We start from the raw sequence: 23,644 nt of genomic DNA, 5'->3' as shown, positions 1-23,644 counted from the left end.
TCCATTGCACATTTTTCACTGAATTTTTAACTATACATTGCAAACAGTGAAATCTGCTGTGGAAAATCCACTGTAAAAACTGACGAGCTGCAGATTTAGGGTACCTAGACACATTACGGATTATACAAGTTTTTTCCACGCGGATTATCACGCAGAAAAACTCAGCTTTCTACAGTACTAGCAAAGTGAATGAGATCAGACAAATCTCATGTACACTTTGCTTTTGTTCCCCCATTCAGAAATTGTCCTGCCATGCGGATCACAATACATTAGTAAATGCCTCGATAAATGATAAATGCCATTTTGAGACAACCCCTTAAACATTCAAGCTCTTAAAGGGGTTATCCTATTGTTGTTTAAAATTAAAATCAGAACTTGATATAGAACTTGACTATCTCTTTCTAACAAAGCTAGAACCAGCCCTGTACCTCACAGGGATCCAGAGATTTCCCCATTCATTGCTCCAATTGCTTTGCTAGATTTATATCAAGCTGGCTGAAGTGGGGGTGTCCTTTATCAGGAGGGAGTTGAAGGATGAAACTGAGCATGTGCGGCCATCTCAGAGAGCAGGACAAAGAAATAAGGAAAAAGTATAAACACCAGATGGCGCTATACAGATGCATTTTATTGAATAACTCACTGGCTATACAAAATTTTTAATTACATGCAATTACAAAAGTATTCAGCTCCAGGTGCTGGTTTGAAAACTGCAGGATATTATTCGTGGGACAACCCCTTTAACTCAAAATTCTTAACTCATCGTGATATCCTGTAACAAAAGCTATTGAAAAGCAATTAGTTTAGTTAACGCAGCTAGTTAAGCATGTGTATAGACAATAAATTACTCACGCGTTTCAGCCTGCAACTTGGCCCTTATCTAATTATCTGCACAGGCCAGAGTCTATAAATCAGTAAAAATAAAATGGTGACAGTGGCTCACTGATTTTGCATCGCCGTATAGTGTTCACACAATAAAAGCACATCCAGATCTAAATCTTGGAGTACGCTTCTAGTTAACACGTTATCTTGTTGGCCGTGAGCATCCGCATATGCAGCCTCAATATGTCCTGGCTATCTTTAGCTTCATTGTTTACTGAACAGAAGGAGTATGGTACAATCTGCAAAAAAGACTTTCCTGTCCACAAAAGCAACACAATGGCCTAAAATCCCAGGAATTAGCAGAAAATAATGCACTATTTACCACTGCGGCTTATTGTGTGCCAGAAGCTGGTGCGATACGACACGTCTTGTGTTCAACATATTTATGGAGCAAGTAAGCCAAAAGGAACGACCCACCACGCCACATTTCCCAGGAGAGCGTTGCTTAGCGGGAAAGAGGTGTGGCTTAAGACACAGACATCTGGTGCCAAAATTATGCCAAATTTTGGCAAAAAATTCTGTTGCAAAGTAAGCCAACCAATAGGTGCCGAAAAGACAAAAGCGTCTGTGTCCATCATCCTGAGTGAGCCACTAAGATAAGTTTTTAATAATTCGATTCAACATGCAATAAGGATTCTGTTCTATTCCTCAGTTATAACCCCTAGCAGTTTATTAACCAATCTACAACTGGGTTTTACCAGTGTGTGCGGGGGGAGGGGCTGCACAGTCTGACACTATCCGATGAGAGCAGCTAGTGGGAGACTGTAGGGTCGGTCACCCCCCCCCCCCCAAACTGGTAATACCAAGTCATAGCTTCATCAATAAACTTCTTGTAGCAATAACTGAGGAACGGAATAACAAAGAGATGCTCCAGAATTATTATTGCAAGGGTAGTGAAAGTAGTTCCTAAAATAGACATTTCAGGAGAGGAGAGATTGGTTGCTATGGGCAACTAAGCCAGTTTTCCTTTACACCAGTTTGATAAATCTTCCCCAGAATACAGCCTCATACGTTTTGGCTTCATTTGAGCTGGTCATGGGTGCACAGCCAATAGATCCATTGCATTTGCACGGGTAATTTATGCCTCTATTAAAATAATACATGTTATACTTTGTAGTAAGCAACCCAAAATGTGAACATAGTCTAATGGCAGACCAAGTCACAACTGCAAAATAAAGGGTGAACAAATGATTGGTGACTTGTTTTAAAGAGACATTCCAGTCAGGGTAATGGCCACAAATTGATGGGATGTGACACCAACAATCCTCATGGGGGCCCCTTCCAAATTTTTTCTAGAATGTAATGCTCCTATCCAGAGGGTATGAAGAAAACTGTATATTAGTCCCATGCAAGCCAAGAGGCAGTACATGAAGAGCACCTGGACTGCCATGGCACTGTGCAGGAAAAATGTAATGGGTAAGGGTCCCCACGGGTCATGGGCGGACTGGCCATAGACCCTAAAAGGGAAACTTCCCGGTGGGCCGATGCCCGGGGGGGATGCCTGAGCTCTTCACACGGCCACAAGCCAGGTAAGTAATGATCTAACTCTCCCCTCCTGAATTCAACATTACTGCCATCCTAAGGCAACTAGGAGTCCAGAACGTGGCAGCTGGCGCCGGTCACCACACAGTGGAAGTTTTTGGGGATGTAGTTTGTGCTGCTGGCAGTATTTTGTGATGGTCTGTGGGATTTGGCTCTGCTAGTTTGGTATAACATGCCACAATATGGTATTGCTGGCCAAGCCTACTTGTGTTGGCCAATTTAGACCCGACTACAAAATCAGGCGACTTATTTTCTTTCTTCCAGGGCTACTGTAAGTTTCCACTTGGCCCCTTTCAGAGTCCGTCCTACAGTGATCAGCAGATGATAGCATATGGTGGCAGGAAACTCCTTTAAAGGGAATCTGTCTCCACCTGTAACGCCATTAAACTCGCAGAAGTAATGCACTGTCAGACAGATAATGACGCTACATTTGTATTACTTTAAGTCAAACTCACTTGCATTGGCCCATATATTACTTGAAAAGGTAAGGAGTTGTACTCCACACTCTGCTGGGCTGGCTGTGATAGGGTGTATCAAAGTCGATGGGCTGGCCTAAGTGTTATCAATTTGCATAACAGGACTGCTGAGCTTGTGCACATCAGTGAGAAAGAATGACTGCAAGATCACAGTGGAGGTTAGAAGATGTGCTTTAATAAAAATAATCACACCTTCAGAAACAGGGCCCTCCCAGCTATACAACAGTGGTATTAACTGGGAAAGTCAAAGTGTGGTGACAGACCAGTATGGATATTTTATATTAAAGGAATTTGAAGGCAAATTGAAAAAATTCCTGGCACTCAATACAATATTACCTTGTAAATAGAATGTATATAGTATACAGGCTTGTAAAATACAGTATATGTAGTATTCTTACAAGAAAATGTGTATAGACAGTTACTGCTCGACACCCTAATGGTACAGTGCTGTGATGCTGAAGACTCAGAAGCTGAGTCTTGCCACTGCCAGCTGGATTACACAGCCAGCACCCTGCTCTCAACATAAGACATTGCTCTCCTGCTTGTGCCTGTCCAAGTATGCTAGGCTTTAACGGAGCTGGGCCAGGCAGGGGAACCCATACTCCCATTCACAGCGTTGTATGGGAGTACAGATTCTAAAATACCTTCAGGTGTCTATTTCACATGGAAAAGTATTTGGAAGGGGTACTTATTTGCATAAATGGAAAAGTAAAAAGAAATAAAAATGTATTACAAAAAATATATATATTTTTAGCACATTTAGAACAGGATTTCATAAAGTTTAGGTACACTTTAAGGGATTAAAAAATAAATAAATAAAAAATGTTAATGTGAGCATTCATATTAAAAGAAGTTCCAGTTTTCACATGGGACTCGAAGGCACGTCTGCAGTTTTCTGTAGCTTTGCTGAACACAATGAGACAGAATGAGCAGAGCCCCTCTCCCAGGCTCAGGTCTAGGTAAAGCAGGACAGTAACACTACACTCCCTGGTCTCTGGGTCCAGGGGAGGCGCTGAACTCCATCATATCTTGGAGGCTATAAGATGTATGGGCATCTCCATATGTGCATTTTTCTTGGGGGGGGGGGGGGGGGGTGTTGCCATGTGACAGGGCCTTTGAGTTGACAGCAATTTGACACACGGCACACACATATGGAAGAACCTAATGCCATCGTACAGCACACACATTGCCAATACATGAAGGAGGTCCAACACAACCACCTTCAGGAAAAGTTTTAAAAACGAAAAAAAAAAAAAAAAAATCACTACACATTATTTCTCTTCTACAGAAATCCAATTAACAAACCTGCCCATTTACCATGGAAAGTGACCATTTCTATCACATAATGGATAAAAGAAATAGAATAATAAGAAACCCTCTTGGCGTATCCGGCCCACATTCATCTTAACCGTATTTAATACAATTCAGTGCTTCACTATAAGAGCACCTAGTAAACTGAGGCCTTCATTCAGACCGTTAACAATGATCTTTTCAGAAGAACTGGTCTAGCCGGAAAATTAACCAAATACTTGCACAACATAGGAAATACAAGGGAAAAGACAATTCAAAGTAACATCAAATTTTGAAAAATAGGGATAACATTAAAACAATACCCTAATGGGCCATTCTGATTGATAATGTGCTTTACTGATGTCATTTAATGATTTACTTAGCTTTAAAAAAAACTTTTAGGGTCCATTCCCACACTGGGTGTTACAGCTGAATTTTAGCACAGACAGCAGCACAGAAATTTCAACAAAAAAACCCACTTGAGGCTGCGTCCGTTCTGCCTCCCCGTGGCACCGCAGCTTAAAGGGGTTGTGTCCCTTCATCATGTAGGGAGAGTTAATACAAGGCACTTACTAATGTATTGTTACTACCCATATTGCTTCCATTGCTGGCTGGATTTCCAACACATTATACACTGCTTGTTTTCATGGTTATTATGACTACGGCAGCTGCTATAGACTATTTTTGTAATCGAGTATTCTATTGATTAATCCAACGGTTAATCAAGTACTCTAATAGAAAACTAATTAAAAGAACGTTTTTTTCTTTATAAAAACTTATCAGTCCCCCCCCCCATGCCATCAGCTGTCCCCCCAGTGCCACCATCTGCCCCACCTAGCCATGTCCCCTGTGCCAGTGAAATAAAATACTCCTGTAGGGGCGCCACTCCACAGCTCGTCCATCTTCTTCTCATCGTCCTGATGTCAAACAGCGTCAGGTCATAGTGCACGCTTATGTGTACTAAGTCCTGACAAGTGTCAGGAGGAAAGTGCAGCGTGGTGCGGGCCCGGGGGGGTGACCACAGAGCGTTAAGCAATAACAAGCGCTTCACTCACGCTCCATGGTCACATGACAAAAATGAATACTCAATGCAAAAAAAAAAATATTGTGTCGCATTACTCTATTCAATCAAGTAATCGTTTCAGCTCTAGTTGCGACCACCCTGCGCTCAACACTAGTTGTCAGGGTAACAGATTCAAGTGAATGGAGGAGGAAACTGTAATTACACTGCACCACCACTAGAAGGGAGACAACATTCAGGTAAGCAATGCTGCAGCATTGAAGATGAGCTGCAGGAGGTGCTGAGAGTCGAACCCCCCAATATAATATTGAAGACCTATCCTGAGGATAGGTCATCAACATCTGCAGCCTGGAAAACCCCATTAAAGACAATCATTCTACAGATATGAAATTGTCCACCGACGGTCTAAATCTCTAAAGGTCAGACGGGAACATAACCTGATACTTCCTTTCTATCCCATTTACCAGTTCGCCAGGATATGTCTACAAAGGTCCGATACAATACTGGACTCTCCTGAGCAGTTGTATTTTAGATTACAATAGAAAGTCTTCAGGATGACCTTGTTAAAACCGCCAGCAAAAGCACAGACGAGTACAGAGTGCCCTTTAATAGGAAGGCAGAGCCAAGTGCAAGAATCATTCATGTAGCAACCAACACAATCTCTAACTGTGAGAAGTATGAAGCACCACACACATTGTGTATTAGGTCTATTAGTAATAGAAAGAAAATGAGAGGCACTCTCAAAAGCAACATTCATGATCTTATTGCTCACCAGGACAAATGCAAAGTCTTAAGTGAGTAAGCCTCCTTTAGCCCCGGCTGTCCGAGCAGAATGCTTCCAATGAGAAGGCAGGGCCAGACCACCCTTGCATGTGACCTTGAATGTCAGTGATGTGGGAGTTGGCCTTCTCGGAGCGCCGCTCTGCTCATTGGGACTCCTTCCTCAGCGTTCTCCTGGCATCTATAAATAGAGGCTCCTTGTGTAAAGTGAGAGGGACAGAGCGGTGAACAGAGCCAGCAGCCATGAAGGCCCATGTATCAGGCACACAAAGCTTCGTGCAACACACTGTCATTATTTTTAAATGGGCATCAAGCGTAAGATCAAAGATAAATGCTGTGGACATCATGACGCGACAAGATGAGGCGCTTCATCATCTCAACGTCTGCAAGATATTTACAACTGGATCTTGTTGCCCAAGGAACGATGTTTGTGCTGCTTCAAGATGCTGCTGCTGCCTACCACCCGATCATTTTCTTTTTAAATAGCGGAACATCTCCATATATCTAGGAATCAAATTGTTACTTTATTAAAGGGCATCTGTCATCACTTACAGTAGGTGAAACGGTTGGCCGCTGTAGATGGGTGCTTGTTTGTAGAGGTTGATATCGGATATCTCCGATACCTCCATAAGTGCCGGCAAGTAGAAAAAAGGTTTTTTATAATCTGCAAATTACCCCCTAGGTGCAGCAAGGGAGGTGCCATTGCACTCAGGGGCTCCGTTTTCTGCCTCCTATCTTAAAGGGATTGTCTCAACATGGATATCTCTAGGATATGCCCCCATTGTCTTATAGGTACAGGTCCCACAACTGGGATCTGCACCTATATCAAGAACGGAGCCCCACAAGAGCTGGCTCGGCCATTGCCATCGGCCGCATGGGAGCGGTATGCTCCCATTCCCTTCTATGGGGAGTCGGCTTGGTGGTGGCCGGACCGGAGTCCTCCAGCCACCATCTTGCAGGGCTCCATTCTCGATATAGGTGCGGGTCCCAGCAGTGGGACCTGCACCTATAAGACAATGGGGGCATATCCGAGTGATATGCCCCCATTATCCATGATGAGACAACCACTTTAAGTCTCATGGGAGAGTGTTTAGCACATGAACAGTAAAAGCATAAACATCGCCCATCTGCCTGGGGGTCCCCATCACTTTACTGCACATGTGCTAAGGACGCTCCCATGAGACTTTAGCGCCAGGCATGAATATATGTTTTCCCTGTCTGGTCTTTCTGTCACAGCGGTGGGGGAGCAGCAAAGGAGTCAGAGAGCGGAGCCTCTGGGTGCAAGGGCAATCATCGGGAACAATCGTTCCAAGGAATGTCTTCCCAATAATTGCCGCAATCATTAGCCCGTGTAAAGGGGCCTTTAGGGACTTTGTCTTATTGGAGGTCCACTATTGTCTTGGGCTTACCAGAGGATTCTCTGGTACTCTGTTGGGCCAGTCCAACCCTGGTATCATTACAGGAGAATTAGGCTGGGTTCACATCACATTTTTGCCCTACATTTAATGTATACGTTGGGGGGGGGGGGGGGTATACAAAAGTAGTACACCATGCTTTTCTGTCCTGCAGAAACATTAACGCAGGGATCAGCAACCTTTGGCACTACAGCTGCTGTGAAACTACAACTCCCAGCGTGCATACTTGGCTGTTCTTGTAAACCTCGTAGAAGTGAAAGGAGGATTCTGGGAGCTGTAGTTTCAGAACAGCTGATCCCTGCATTAACATTTTTTTACAAGGGCCCTCTATGGTGACAGATGCCACTGTATGGCATCTGTCTGAGGCATTCATTTGTGAACCCAGCCTTAGCCCTACAAGGTATTGTGTCTGGTTTATTGTATTTTCGGGTGACAGATCCCATACAAAGCAGACTTCCATTACACCAAACAAAACTTTTCAAACTGTAAGGCTTAATTCACATCTGCATTCGCCTTTCCGTTCTTCTGCTCCGTTATAGGAGCAGAAGAACGGAAAGGACGGATTCGGCACATAACTGAGCCGAAAGGAAGGTATCGATTTTGTAGCGGAGACAAAAGTCCTGCACCCAAGTCCAGCTACGAGGTCAAAGCATTCTGATATGCTCTACAACATAAGTTTCCCGGGGAAGGGCGGACGGAGACCATTTTAAACTATATTGAAAGGCGAATTCAAGCAAAAGCTGCCAGGGCTATAAAAAGGTAGTAACTAATGAGTTAATATAGGGGCATACAGCAGATAAAAAGAGCAGTGTTATGAAAACCACTGATTTCAATGAAAATATGTAATGCTCCTTTTACCCCTGGTGGGGGGGGGTCATGGGGTGCTGCAGGGGAATTGAATATTTGTTGCCTGGGTTCCACACGCTTATTTTCCTAACAAAAAGGGTTTATCTAAAGTATTCAACACCTTTAGGGAGGGAGGTATACTACAATTACAGTTTTATTGTAGAAAAACAACAAAGTGTAGAAAACAATATCCTGTAAATTTCAAATACTTACAAGACCAGGCAGTATTCAGCTCTCCAGGACCTGATCTGGAGTCACCTGGAAAATTAAAAATGGATGCACATTAATGAATATCGAATTAATAGAATACCGATAGATACTGAAAATGAATACACAGATAAAATACAAAAAGTCACTAAAGCAAAATAGAGAGAAAAAAAACCCATAAAACATTAATAATACATTTTTCCAAATTAACTGAAAATTCAACACATTAGGGTCTGGGACTCACAAAGATAACAATCCCAAGGCTTTCCAAAAGATGTAGCATCAACCAAACCAAATATAATTTTCCTCCACAGGGCTGCACATGAATAAAATATTTTATTCGGCTGGTGTATGCGTCCTAGCATTATCGCGGCATACTTCCCATGTATCAGAGATTCTAGCAGAATGAAATGTAAAGGTCATGTATGCCCTTGGAGAGACTAAGCGTAGGATGGGATCAGATAATTAGACCTCTGCTACGTCTATCGGTGGTGACACCACAACACTCCATAATATCAAAAAAGACAACTATTAGGCTACATGCACACGACCGTATGTGTTTTGCGGTCCGTAAAAAAAACGGATGACGTTCCATATGGCATCCGTTTTTTTGCGGATCCATTGTAATAATGCCTATCCTTGTCCGCAATCTAGAAAAAAAAAAATAGGACATGCGCTATTTTTTATTTTTTTTTGCGGGGCAAAGGAACGGACATACTGATACAGATATACTGATGCACACATGGTGTGCTGTCTGCGCTTTTTGCGGACCCTTTGAAATGAATGGGTCCGCATCCTATCCACAAAAAAAAACAAAAAAAAAACGGAATGGACACGGAAACAAACATGTAGGCATGTAGCCTTAATAAGAGAATGAAGGAGTGTAAAATAATAGTTTTTCCAAATGTATATTACTATTAATACACTATTAGTGTATTGCCCTTTGCTTACGCAGAGAACACGTGAATGTGCATCATGTACTTTGCCATGCAGCCACATAACATAGCGGCCAGAGGCTGTCAGCACTTATCCATAGACGCAGTAATGAACAGGGACGGAGACTGACGAAGATCAAAAAGCTACAACAATAAAATTCAATTACAGGTTCTCTTCAAACAGGGCATGATTTGTAATAAAATATATGATTCACTAAAGTTTGATAGGTTTGCTACTAGACTGTACAGTACAACACTACATACTTATCACTAAACGTACAAATAGGGACATTTATAAAATAGATAAAGCTTCATATCAAGAGCAAAATACCACCCCTGTTGACGAGGTTCATGCCACCATGCCATCTATGCAACAGCATGTTCACCCTGTCACCCACTCTTTAGGATACCAGCCAAAAGGCCTAATTTTGTTCTCCCTTTCATTCCCTTGTCTGTTACTATGAAATGGTTGGTTCCATCAAGACCCAGTAACGCATTCTATGAAATTTTTACTCCAGAATACCAAGACCAAAAAACAGTAATAAATAGGGCTAAAAGAGCTATAGTGACAATACTTCAAGGCACGGAAACTGTATAATATTAAAGGGCATGTCAGCAGGCTACGCCACAAATGTCTGATACTGTAGGTGTGTGTCCCAGAGGTGAAAAACAGAAAGGACAATGCATGAAGATACGGTAGTAGTTATCACACAACTACGGCATGTCCTGTCCCCCCAAAAAGGCTTCCTTCTGATCCCTACAGTGTTGTGTGGTTGGTCCAATAGTCTGGATATTACATACAGAATACTTCTAGAATATGGACAGTTATTCACGGGTACAATAGGCCCTTCTGAATAAGGCCTGAAGTCAGAGGCACAAATGACTGAGCTTTCAAGACACACACAACTAGGACATCTGGTCTTGTCTGGAAGTCTCACTTTGCTGGACAAGGCAACGTTGATGGAAATCCCACGAGCAGTCCCCGGCCAAATGAGACTTCTGTTGAAAGGAGGTTTAAATTGTGGATGCCTTTTGACAGAGGTGACTAAATCATTACTTAAAATTCAGGCTCATGGTCATGATGACATCTTATGGTGATAAAGGAGCTCCATCCTTAAAAGGGATGTCCGTTTTCATGATATTGAGGATCTTTCCTCAGAATAGGTCATCAATATCAGAGGGGATGCTCAGACTCCTCTCCCATTCTAGTGACTGGGACAAACAGCTGTAATTAGACATCACAGCTACTAGAATGAAGACGGCGTGCAGGTAAACACTGTGCTCCGCAATCCTTCACAGAGCTGACTACCAGGTTTGCCAGGAGTTAGACCTCCCCCAATCTGATACTGATAGATCCTCAATATCATAAAAGCAGACAACTCCTCTAAAACAGGTAACCAATGTTTGACAGGTAGGGTTTGACCTCCAGGACCCTCACCATTCAGCAAAATGAAGGGTCCCCATCACCGAATGAGCATAGCGGCTCATTCACGGGAGATATGTCACGTCTTGCAGCTCATTCCAGGCTGTCATATAGTGGCCCCCTTCATTGAGCTTGACTGGTGAGGGCCCAGAATTCATACATTAATGCCCCAGGTAACCCCTTTAAGATATACGTTTACAACAATGGCTATTCCTAAGGCTTAGGTTATATCTGCGGTATGTTTTCCAGTTTCAGAATAGCAAAATGAAAATAGAGGAAGCGCCTGATCTGTGCTACGACAGACTGTTGGAGGGCGTCCGTTGGGTTTCCATCACTGTGTCATTCTGCTGGACAAAAAGCGCAGCATGCTGCCGTATTATGCCCTGCAATTCTGACCCAATCTGCAACCCCTAACCGAACCTCCAGATGTGAACCTAGCCTTACTGTACTAAAATGCCTACAACAACAACAAATGTACAAGAAAAAAGTGTTTATAGCAGCAAGTCAGTATCAACTGTCACTTTAACGGCTGTCAGGAAGGCACACTCTAAATGCATGCAAATATGAATGTGTATCACAAGACGTTTCCTGCTTAATGGAAGAGAAGTGGTTGCAAAATAAAGCAGATGAAATGGCAGCTGCTCATCTGTCGGCCCCCGATATAGAACATCAATTATTCAGCTCTGCGGAGGTCGCCAGTTCTAGAAGTGTATGTTCCTACGTCTCCACAAACATTTGCCTCCCTGTATTTGCCTTCTCAATGCTTTTGTGCTTGCACAAATATTTGCATTAAAAGTAACTGCACTGCACCGGTTGCCCAGTCACTGCACCGGTTGCCCACAAACTATGCAACACAATTTAAACTTATCAGTCTCACCCACAAAGCTCCCTATATCTCCTTGCTCATCTCCGTCTACTGAGCTACTTACCGATCAATACATTGGCATTATATGAAGGTTATTTTTAACCCCTTCCTGGTACATCTATGGCACTGCAGACAGCGATTTCCTGACATGTACAGCACGCCGATCGGCAAGGCACAGGGGCTCAGACAGGGGGCCTGGCTATCAGTTACCCAGAAGCCTTAAGAAAGGCCTCTGGGCCTGCTATAGACGGAAGCCTGCGTGGCCCAGCACCAGGCGGCTCTCATAGCTGTTAGCGTGAAACTGTTTCAGAGCAGTACAAAACAGCATGCATTATACTGCATGGAAACCGCGATCAGACCCTCAAAAGGACGTCACCTCCCCTCCTATTCAGATAAGTGCCCCAACAAGAAAGCAAGGCGCCATATTGTGCATCAAGAATAAGAACGCATACACCATATTATAACTCCAAAAATACTCTGTTTTATGGAGCCATAATATGGTACTCAAAAATATGTGCTTGTACTAAACCTCCAAATTCTTCCCATTTCATATGAAGGCATACTGATCAGTTCTTCTCACAGGTTTAGTCGGAATCCATGTTAGCATGTTCCATTGGATGCCATATTATGGAGGAGCGCAGTACAACACTGTGGGGGCAACTTATCATTGACAGTGGTTTTGGTGTCACTTTTAAGTCTGTCTTTTCTTTGTGAAGTCACGTAAAACGTATTAAATAGTGCACAATAAATACGGTATATATTTGGCAATGTAGTGTACGCCTATGTCTTTTAAGTACCCCAGAGAGTTGCCTGGAGCGGAGACGCAACTTTTTTGACATTTGAAAATGTTGCACATAATTCAGGTGTAATACCAAAACTTTGACTTACATTTAGGTCTTTTGGAAAACTGGCGTACAAAAAGGCAAAGGTAGCAGGATAAGAAAAAAAAAAAAAAAAAACACATGAGCCAAAACATGCAACTAATTCCAGCCACAAAACAGGCATACTTCCAATAACAAATGGCCCCATGTGCCTATGGTTTAGTTCCTAAGGGATCAGTCACACAGCAGTAGCCGTTTCTGGGGTCAGCAAATCGAGGATCCGCAAATCAGGGATACCGACCGTGTGCCTTCTACATTATGCGGAATGGAACGGGTGGCCCATAATAAAAGTGTCCTATCTGTGTCCGTAATACAGGCAAGATTAAGATATGTTCTATTTTACGCGGGTGCCGTGGAACAGACATACGGATGCAGACAGCACCGGACACGGATAGAGATGATATCTTGGTTGAGACTCAAACCCAATTTCTAATACTGTAAGGCCAGGCAGGAACACACCTGAAGGAAAATTCAGCGGAAACATTTGCTGCTGGTTTTTTGTGCTGGTACTGTACAAAAACAGTACAACAGCAAATCCGCAGCTAATCCGTCACGTGACCCCGGCGTAAAGGAGTTGGAAAGAAATCCAGCTCTGCAGAACATTGCAGGTGATATAAGTTGTTGCACTATGTATATGTTACAGGAAATGTATTGTAAGGGATAGTCTCTTTTCAGGGGGTCACACTCACAGATATCTCACCAGACAACGGATTTTCATGTCCAAACTGTGCATTTATTTTGACAGTCTTCTTATAAAGGATAGTCCAGTTATACATCACTGGGTGGGGTGAGGTTCCCGCACCGCCAACACTTAAAACACTAATAAACTCCTGCCCGTCTAGGCACTACCTAAACAAAATACGTCCCTACCTCACTCATAGAGCTCAGTTCACACATGGACATTATATGCGGCTTCCTCAGCCAACATCAATACTGCAGCCTCAAGGCTGTGGCAACTCCAGTACCTTTTGGGCATGGAACCCTTGTTCTCTAGGTGTCGCTAGGTCCTCCAAAACTCAGGCTATTCAAAGCCTTGTGGCCCCTCAGTCCTCCTGACTGAGACCACACACAGAGCTTCTGCTTCACAAAACAGTCTCGCTCTCCCTCCTCAGACTGACCTACTCTGAGACGCTTTATGCAAGCCCGATTACAGCAGGCCTCACCTGCAATCACCTCAGGTAGAAAGGAAAACCCATACTGGAAGGGTGTGGACTGGGAACTCCCTCTACCAAGCCTAGCCACCAGTGCAAGTAAAATCCAGCCCAGAAAATGTATACAAAAATGTCTCAGCAAACTATGCTTTGCTGAGACAACTGCCACTCTGTGGATTTTATCTGTCTCACCCATCTGAGGTACCTGAAGTGGGACTACACACCTTCAAGCACTGTTCACATTACCACAGTATATTGAATACAATGCAGACATTGTATAAAATTCTATAGAATGCCTAAACGTAATTAGGCAAAGTATGAAATAACAGACATTTCAGTCTTTTATATACTTTGCCTATGCATTGTATATAATGCCCAGACAAATAAATAAATATATATATATATATATATATATATATATATATATATATATATATATATATAAAATAATAATAATAATAAACATTAAAAAAAGTGCTCTTTAGGCAAAGTATGAAATGTTATCAAGTATTAAGAAGCCTTCATTGATGAACGTGAAAGAAATAGAAAATAAACTACAAAATGTAATAATAATAAAATAATAAAAGAACACAATTTACTTACTGAAAAATGAGAGAAAGAGACTAGTATTGTCTTCACTTGTTGCAACAAGGAAGGCTAGAACGGCATTTTGAATTGCACTTAATTGTCTTTCTCACACAAGAGCACTTCATAGTTTGGCATTTGTTCTTGCACAGAAGAAATGCAAATGTCTGTCACGGACCTTCCTGTGACAGATGCCAGGAGATAAGTGAGACTGGCAACACGTTGTTTGATTTGACAGGTTCCTTGTGGATCAATTCGTGTCTATGTTGTTTCTGGTGATGACCACACCCCTTGCCTCAGGTGTTGCTTATGTGGTCATTTATCCTTCCCTATTTATTGTGGCTTCTCCCACCATGCTGTGCGGTTTATAGCCTCAGTATTGTTTTGGATTGCTAGTGTTTGGATCTCGGCGGAGTTCCTGTGCTTCCATAACAATTAGAAGTTTAGTGTCTTCTTTCCCTTTAGTTTTTTGTTTGGGTTCTTGTGTTGCTCTTTTCTCTGTCATTTGTGTTTAGGCCTGAGGGAGATTCCTATTCATCCTACAGTTTGGAGGAACAGGTTGTCTCTTGTCCTGACATTAGTACAAGGGACCTACAGGGTGAATTAGGACTTTAGATTCCTGTGTATGAACTCACCTACTTCCGGGGTCAGTTCATATTTGAAGTCAGTCAGGGCTTTGATTAGGGTTTCTCTAGGTGACCAGCTCCTTTCGTAGTTTCTAGGCCTTTTCCCCTCACCCCTTTCTCTCCTACGTTCGGTGTGGATTTCCCTCCCACACCAAAACGTGACAATGTCCTCACTTGTTAGAATGAATGGCAGTTGAAATTGCAATAAAGGAAATACTGAATGACCTTAATGACATCATGGGGGTAATTTTATGGTTGCTGTGTGAAATATTAAGAGTTTCATACTTTGCCTGAATACATAAGGCATTCTGTAGAATGCCAGGGCATTTGATACAATGCCTTATTTCATACATTGCCTGTAACATATACATGAACATGTACATTTGAATTTTATAAGGTTTAATGTATAGCAAATTTAGGCCAAATAAAGAACTGTACAAACTGTCAGCAGTTTTTATGCTGTGCTACCTGAGGGCAGCACACACCGGTGACAGAGACCCTGATTAAATTGCTGGCTCACTGACTTGTTTTGACCCAGTTTCTAAAAATCCCTATTGGGCAGAAGCAAAGCCCTGGAGTGCACACAATACACTGAACGAGCTCAGGGGTCCCAATACTCATGAGCCACAGGCTCTCCCTGTGCCGATTAACTTGACAGCTCTCCTCCTATAGGAAGAAACCTGCTTATCATCTGCGGGAGGGTGAGGGAAGCCGCAGTTCAGGAATATTGGGACTCCAACTCTTGGCTTGCTCATCAGGGACTTTAATAACAGAACTGGATCAAAAATATTAAGCAGCCCAGCGTTTTAATCAGGGCCTCTGCCACCAATCTATGCTGCCCTCAGATGATGGCAACAGACTAAATGTGTCCTACTTTATTCTTCTTCAGACAAAAGAAGTCTTGTTCTGTGCTGACTTTGCAGCTTAACGGAAAGGTTAAATACCAAGAAAGAAACAATAAGAAGATGCTGTGACATTAAGAAACACTAAGGGCCTCATGAATTATGGGCTGTTTGCTCATTTTTCCCAAAAATATTGGATTACCCTTATCGGTAATCGGTTTTCTTTGAGCCTATGACAGCACCCTTGGAGAGACCGCCTCCATCTCCACAGGACAGGAAACAGGAACCAGAACCGCATTTTAAAAGAGGGATCATCCCCTCTACATCCAGTCCTTTTTTCAAGCATAATATCTTAACAATCTAAACTTTTTCGGGTGCTGTCGTAGGCTCAAAGAAAACCGATTACCGGTAAGTGTAATCCAATATTTCTCTTCCGCCTATTACAGCGCCTTTGGAGAATAGGCAAGAAAACCTAACTAGGGTGGGACCACAGCCTGAAGCACCTTACAGCCAAAAGGAAAGACCTTCATTGGAAGGTGTCTGAAGTCTATAGTGCCAAAAAAAAAAAAAGTTTGTGGAGAGCTCCAGGTTGCCGCCTTACAAATTTGCTCTATAGAAGCTGAAGCTCTCTCTGGAGACTGATCTTGTAGAGTGAGCCCCAAACCCGGAGGGCGGAAAAACTCCCTTAGGGCTCTTTCACACCTGCGTTCTTTTCTTCCGGCATAGAGTTCAGTCGTCGGGGCTCTATGCCGGAAGAATCCTGATCAGTTTTATCCTAATGCATTCTGAATGGAGAGAAATCCGTTCAGGATGCATCAAGATGTCTTCAGTTCCGGACCGGAACGTTTTTTGGCCGGAGAAAATACCGCAGCATGCTGCGCTTTTTGCTCCGGGCAAAAATCAGGAACACTTGCCGCAAGGCCGGATCCAGAATTAATGCCCATTGAAAGGCATTGATCCGGACTTAAGCTAAACGTCGTTTCGGCGCATTGCCGGATCCGACGTTTAGCTTTTTCTGAATGGTTACCATGGCTGCCGGGACGCTAAGTCCTGGCAGCCATGGTAAAGTGTAGTGGGGAGCGGGGGAGCAGTATACTTACCATCCGTGCGGCTCCTGGGGCGCTCCAGAGTGACGTCAGGGCGCCCCACGCGCATGGATCACGTGATCACATGGCACGTCATCCATGCGCATGGGGCGCTCTGACGTCATTCTGGAGCACCCCGGGAGCCGCACAGACTGTAAGTATACCGCTCCCCACTACTACTATGGCAACCAGGACTTTAATAGCGTCCTGGCTGCCATAGTAACACTGAAAGCATTTTGAAGACGGCTTCAAATGCTTTCAGTTCACTTGCGTTTTTCCGGATCCGGTGTGTAATTCCGGCAAGTGGAGTACACGCCGGATCCGGACAACGCAAGTGTGAAAGAGGCCTTAGAGTAGGCTAAAGAAATCACTTGTCTAATCCACCTAGCAATAGTTTGAGAAGAAGCTAAAGATCCCTTCTTAGCTCCCTGAAATAAAAGCAGCAGACGTGAGGAGGACCTCCTAGGCCGAGTGACCTATACATATTGCAAAATACACCTATCATCTAAACAATGTAATTCTGATTCCTTCTTATTTTTAGGGAAAGCACAGAAGGAAGGTAAGACTATCTCCTCAGAATGGTGAAAAAGTGAAGAGACTTTTGGTAAAAAAGAAATTGCTCTCCTTGCGCTGGCCGTGTCTGTGGTGTAAATCTTGCGCCGTTCAGTATTCGCGCAGGCGCAGTGAGGAAGTCAGCAGCCGCCGAGCGTCCTTCCCTCACTGCGCCTGCACGAATACTGAACGGCGCAAGATTTACACTACAGACACTGCCGGTGCGAGAAGAGAAGCAGCGCTGCCCTGGCCCTGTCAATTAAGAGAAGGGCGTGAAAAGAGATGGGCAAACGGAGCCTCTAGGAGCAGGTGCAACGCCACCCCCTGCTCCTAGAGGCTAATTAGCATATTATAAAAGTTTTTTTTTCTCAATAAAGGCTTCAAGCAGTGAGATGGCACTAATATAGTTATGTTCAGCTGACATTAGCACATCGCAAATGTCAGCCAGCTTAATAACCATTTTTCAGGTGACAGAAACCCTTAAGGGAGAGCATATTTGGGGAGATCTTATCAATAGGCTCGAAGGGGTCCGAAGTGAGAGTAGAGAGAACCAAATTTTAAATCCAAGGGAGGAACTCTATTTTTACAGACCGGAGATAACTTGGACTCTGCTGTCACAAACCTCTTAACCCAAGGATGTCCCGCTCACTTAAACTCAAACAAAGCGCTTAAAGCTGAAATTTGGACCTTCAAAGTGCTAGTCCTAAGTTTTTTCTTCCATCCCTCTTGATACGAATGGTATATTAGGAATCTGAAAAAGGCCCTTCAAACTCTCAGATAGATATCAGAAGTGACCTTCTTCCGAATGACCAACAGAGCGTTAACTACATCCCCAGAGAGACCCCTTTTCTTTAAAATCTCCCTCTCAACAACCAGGAAGTCAGGTGCAGATTTTTTCACCTCTGGGTGAAAGATTGGACCCTGAGACTGTGGAAGCACCCATGGGGTCGCTATTGACATCTTGCTGAGCCAGGAAAACCACACCCGTCTCGGCCAAAAAGAAGCTACAACTGTCACCGTGGCTCCCTCCTCTCCGATTTTCCTGAGAACCCTTGGTAATAACTTTTGGGGGGGGGGGGGGGGAGGGAGATAAAAAATGCCCTGCTACCATGTTCAGGACCAATGCGTCCACTGCTCTCGGATTCTCCCCCCGGAGATAGGGAAAAGAAGACCTCTACCATTCTGTTTGACCTGGTGGAGAAGAGATCTATCTCCGGAATCCCCACAACGCTGCAACCTGATTGAATATCCCCTGATCTAGGGACCACTCTCCTTGGTATAGATGATGACGACTGAGGAAGTACGCTTTCACATTATCTGAACCCCTTAGATGTACTGCAGAAAGAGAGAATAGAGAAGCTTCTGCTAGACTGAATATCTGATGAGTGAGTGTCATTAGGCCCTAAGCCCTTGTACCTCCCTGCCGATTGATATAGGCCACTGCTGTCGTGTTGTCCGAGTAGGCTCTCATGTCTCTGCCCCTAACAGCCGGGAGACTCTGTACTAAGGCTATCCTGATTGCATTTAATTCCTTGAAATTGTGAGACTGGGATAGAAAACTGCAGTCCCAGTTCCCCTGCAACAACCCCACATGGGCTCCCCAACCGGATGGGCAAGCATCCGTGGTCAAGGGGAGAACCGCCTCCCTGATCCAAGGAACCCATTTTATTTATTTTGCAGATCCATCCACCACTCCAAGGAACTCAGAGTCTGGGGAGATAGAGAGATCTCTGCATCCAGAGAGAGGCTACATCTGTCCCAATCCCGCAGAATCTGAAGAAGCCTTGAATGATACTGGGCCCATTCTACTCCCGGAATAGCAGCGGTCATGAGACCCAGCACTGACATGGCCTCTCTTAGGGTGACTGACGGATGAGAGTATAGTAAAGCTGATAAGTAAAGCTTTTTGAAGGGGTAGTCTAAAATCATTCCTAGAATGCATCTCTGGCTCGGGCATACACTGGATTTTTATAGGTTTATCTCCCATCCCAGTTTCTCTAGAACCTCCCTCAACCAGGCAATCTGTCTCTAAAGAATCTGACCTGACCACTGGAAGAAAATCGTCCAGGTATCGTATAATGACGATCTCCTTCTCCCTCACGTGGACCATCATCTCTGAAACAATCTTCGTGAAGACCCTCGGAGCCTGTGAGAGCCCAAAAGGGTAAGGGTCCATTCACACGTCCTGTTTTTTTTCATCCTGAAAAACGGTCCGTTTTTTGCAGATCCGTTGTTCCTGAAAATGTTTCCGTATGTCATCCGTATGTCATCCGTTTTTTGCGGATCCGCAAAAAACGGGAACATGTATACATTTCAATAATCAAATAAAGTTGTTTGGATTTAATTGAAAAAAAATTGAAAAAAAAATAAAAAAATTTGTTATGTGTTTCCAGGAACGGAATCCGCAAAAAACGGATGACATACGGAATGACATCCGAATGTCATCCGTTTTTTTGCGGATCCATTGACTTTGTATTGTACCAGGATCCGATTTTTCAGGACAAGAATAGGACATGTTTTATATTTAAACGGACATGCGGAACGGAACAACGGAAACGGACAGCACACATTGTGCTGTCCGATTTTTTCCAGGACCCATTGAAAATGAATGGGTCCAGATCTGGTCCTGATCTGTTCCTGAAAAAACGGAACAGATCAGGAAAGAAAAAACGGACGTGTGAATGGACCCTAAGGCCTGGAACTAAAGATGCAGAACATCACTCTGTAACTGGACAGCCACCCTCAGAAACATCTAGTGGCTGGGATGGATAGGGACATGATAGTATGCATCTTTCAGGTCTACTGTGGCCATAAAGCAGTCCAGGAAAAGATTTTTCACAGCTGACCTGATGGACTCCATACGAAATCTCTTGTAGAGCAGATACCGGTTCAAACACTTTAAATTTATTATTGTCAGAAACAAGCCATTTGGTTTTTTGACAAGAAAAATGGTTGAATAAAACCCCTTTTTCACTTTCTGCTCTGGAACTCTTACCAACACCTTTTTCTCTATTAGGGAAAAAAAAACTCTTGAGATGATGGCCAACTGCTTTGTGGGATCTGAACGGTAATTACAAATCTCCCTTCTGGAATGCTCTGAAATTTTAGCTTTAGGCCCTCCCCTATCACAGAATGTAATCCACGGGGGCTGTTGGAGATCTTCTGCCATTGAAGAGAAGAAAAAAAAAAAAAAGACACAGGTGGCCTCCAACAGGGGCCCTGGCGTCACTGGGACTGCTTTTTTTGAGGCATCTGACCCAGAAAAAAGAAAACCCTTTTTTTTTCCTACAAGCACCTGTAAACTGCTTTTCTCTTTCCTTCCCCTTAAAGCTGTGTTTATTAAATCGGGGACGGAAAGATTTCCTGGGGGGCTGTCTAACAGAGGGAAAGCTTTTTTTTTTTTTGTCCGAGGCCTTTTCTAGTAAATCGTCAAGGACCGGCCCAAACCAAAACTCACCCTGACAAGGAATAACACAAGGTTTAGCCTTGAAACGAGCATCCTCATTCCAGCATTTTAACCAAATTGCCCTACGGGCAGAGTTAGATATGGCAGGAGCCCTAGCGGAAAATCTTAAGGAGTCAACAGAAGCGTCGGCTAAGAAATCTAAGGCATTATTTATAGTAGGGAAGGAAGAAAGTAACTGTTCCCTAGGGGTATCCCCCTTAATGTGAGCCTCTAAATCCCCCATCCACACTTTTAGGGACCTAGCAACAGACGTAGCGGCAATAGCAGGTTTAAAAGCTGTTGCAGAAGCTTCCCAGCTTTTTTAAATAAACCTCTGCTCTCTTGTCCATCGGGTCCTTAAGTGAACCCATATCTTCAAAGGTTTTCGCCACTGTAGCATCAAGCTTTGGGGCCCTATCCCAAGGAGCGGAGATCTCTTCAAACGGAAACTTCCGCTTCACAGAAGAAGGAACAAAAAACTTCCTAATCAGGTGTTTTCCACTCTCTGGCAATCGCCGCTTGAATGTTTTTATGCACGTAAAAAAAACATTTATTTTCTTGGGACCTAAACCTTCCGAGTCCTGTACTGATTGCTGTGGCTTCTGATCATCCAACCCCATGGTAGCTCTAACCGCCTTGACTAGAGAGTTAGTGTTCTCAACATGAAACAGTGGTTTCTCTGCGGCCTTGTCCACAGAAGACTCATCTGATGACACCCATTCTCCTTCTTCCAAACCAGAAAGTATATCGCTGTCACTGGAGGGCGAATCCTTAGCTGCAGAAGTACTGGGGCGATTTTTAATCAAACCGCTAACCGACTCTGATCTCTTTACGGATCATCTGCTTAATGCTGCCCATTAAATACGGAGCTTCCTCCTCCATTAACTTGCTGATAAACACTTGACATAGGGGTTTTGCCCAGGCAGAAGATAGCTTCTTTTTACACACAGCATATCCTCTTACGCACAAAACATGACACCTACGCACAAAACATATTACTGAGCACTATTATAAAAAAAAAAAAAAAAAAAAACACACATGCTGGGGTATAGCCCCCCCCCTCCCCCCCCCCCCCGGTACTGATGCATCATTGGTGGTTTCAGCGGGCTGAGCCTGCTCCATATCTCACAGCAAACCAAGCCAGAATGAAGGAAAAACTGCCTCAGGGCAGGAAAAATTACTGGAGGTAGAGGGGATGATCCCTCTTTTAAAAAGGCCTGTCCTGAGGAGGTGGAGGCGATTTCTCCAAGGGTGCGGTCATAGGCGAAAGAGAAAAAGTGGCACATAACTGAAAGCTAAGACTGGTGTACGAAATGCCAGTCTTGGTAAGGGTGCATTCACCCGACCATATATTTGGTCCGCATCCGATTCACATTTTTTGTAGATAGGATGTGGACCCATTCATATCAATGAGTCTGCAAAAAAATGCATACAGCACATCGTGTTCTGTCCTTTCCGCAAAAAGATATAACATCCTATTCTTGTCCATTTTGAGGACAAGGATAGGCATTGTTACAATGGATCTGTAAAGAAAAAAAGAAAAAACGGATGCAACACCAATGTCAAACGGACGTCATCCATATTTTTTGTAGACTCCAAAATACATACATAGTGTGAATGCACCATGAATCAAGGTCTCATTTAACAGAGAAATTAGTCTTGTTGCTGACATGTTTCGATCAATTACAGCGGTCTTAATCGCAGCAAGTGCTACGATTAAGACTGCTGTAGTCGGTTGAAACATGGCAGTGATGTACAGGAGGGGATCTGTTTTAAATGGATTTTATTTACTGTATTTTTCGCCCTATAAGAAAGTGCTTCTCCGCCAAAAGTGGGGGTGGGAAATGTCACTGTCTTATGGGGCGAATACTAATGTGCGCTTCCATTATGGAGGACTGAAAAGCGGTGAACGCAGCACTCCCCAGGCTCTGTACTCTTCCTGGTCCTCAGCGGATGGCTGTGCCGTGCCTGCACACAGCGTGAGGACGTTGGCACTCTGTGACCTCACGCTGGGCGCGTCGGGTCACAGCATAGCCTGCGGCAGGCTGAACTAGAAGAGTGTGGATGTAAGTAGCAGCAGCAGTGTAAGTTAATTGTTTTTTAATGTCTGCTCTGAGCCTGGTGGTCTGATCTGAGGACTACTTGGGGGAGGTCATTCACATAGGAGGTCTGATCTGATGTCTGCTTAGGAGTCACTTACATTGGAGGTCTGAATGAGGGGTTCTTATTCATATTGGGGGTCTGAACTGAAGTCTGATTAACATTGGGGGTCTGATTGGGGTCTCAGCTGAGGTCTGATGAAAAATTCTTGTTTTCCTCCTCTAAATCCGAGGTGTGTCTTGTGGACAGGTCCGTCTTATAGGGCGAAAAATACAGTACATGCTGGATCTTACCTCCTCTATTTCTGGATTATCTAGGCATGAGCACTCCATGGATGACTGCTGTGTTTTGGATCACCGACCTAAGTAAATGTGCTAGACTTTCATTTATTGAACTAATGCCAATGTAGAACTCCAATTATACCCTGACAGAAGTGAAAGCACAATATAATACAATATATAAGTACTGCTTGCCATGCTATGCAACCTCTATAGTCAGGTATACTCATCTACAATCTAATGCATATGAAGGGCTCTTGACTGTCCCCAGGGACACGTCAGGAGGGTGGTGGTGGCGGGGTAATACAAACACTAATCCTATCAATTAAAAAAAAAATTAAAAAAATAAAACCACCTGTCACCAATGCAGTCAGCTGCTAGAAAGATTTGCCCTTTTACTATGTCCTCGTGCACATGACC

At 43.7% G+C, this 23,644-nt stretch overlaps 1 protein-coding gene across 2 annotated transcripts in view; it reads right to left on the bottom strand.

Moving 5' to 3' along the window:
• TRAK1 (trafficking kinesin protein 1) overlaps nucleotides 1-23,644 on the bottom strand; it is a 219,504-nt gene that overhangs the window by 165,046 nt on the left and 30,814 nt on the right. Inside the window, exon 2 of one of the 2 annotated variants that reach the window (XM_044294148.1) lies at nucleotides 8,463-8,507. The gene's annotated coding sequence lies outside the window, so the exon portion shown is untranslated. Of the gene's footprint in view, nucleotides 1-5,980; nucleotides 6,126-8,462; nucleotides 8,508-23,644 lie in introns of those variants that run through there. The other variant, XM_044294149.1, reaches the window with a different exon arrangement.

The sequence above is a fragment of the Bufo gargarizans genome, chromosome 5 (assembly GCF_014858855.1).
Source record: "Bufo gargarizans isolate SCDJY-AF-19 chromosome 5, ASM1485885v1, whole genome shotgun sequence".
Classification (NCBI taxonomy): Eukaryota; Metazoa; Chordata; class Amphibia; order Anura; family Bufonidae; genus Bufo; species Bufo gargarizans.
Note: the sequence above shows the minus strand (reverse complement) of the source record. Positions and strands in the feature narration are given on the sequence as shown.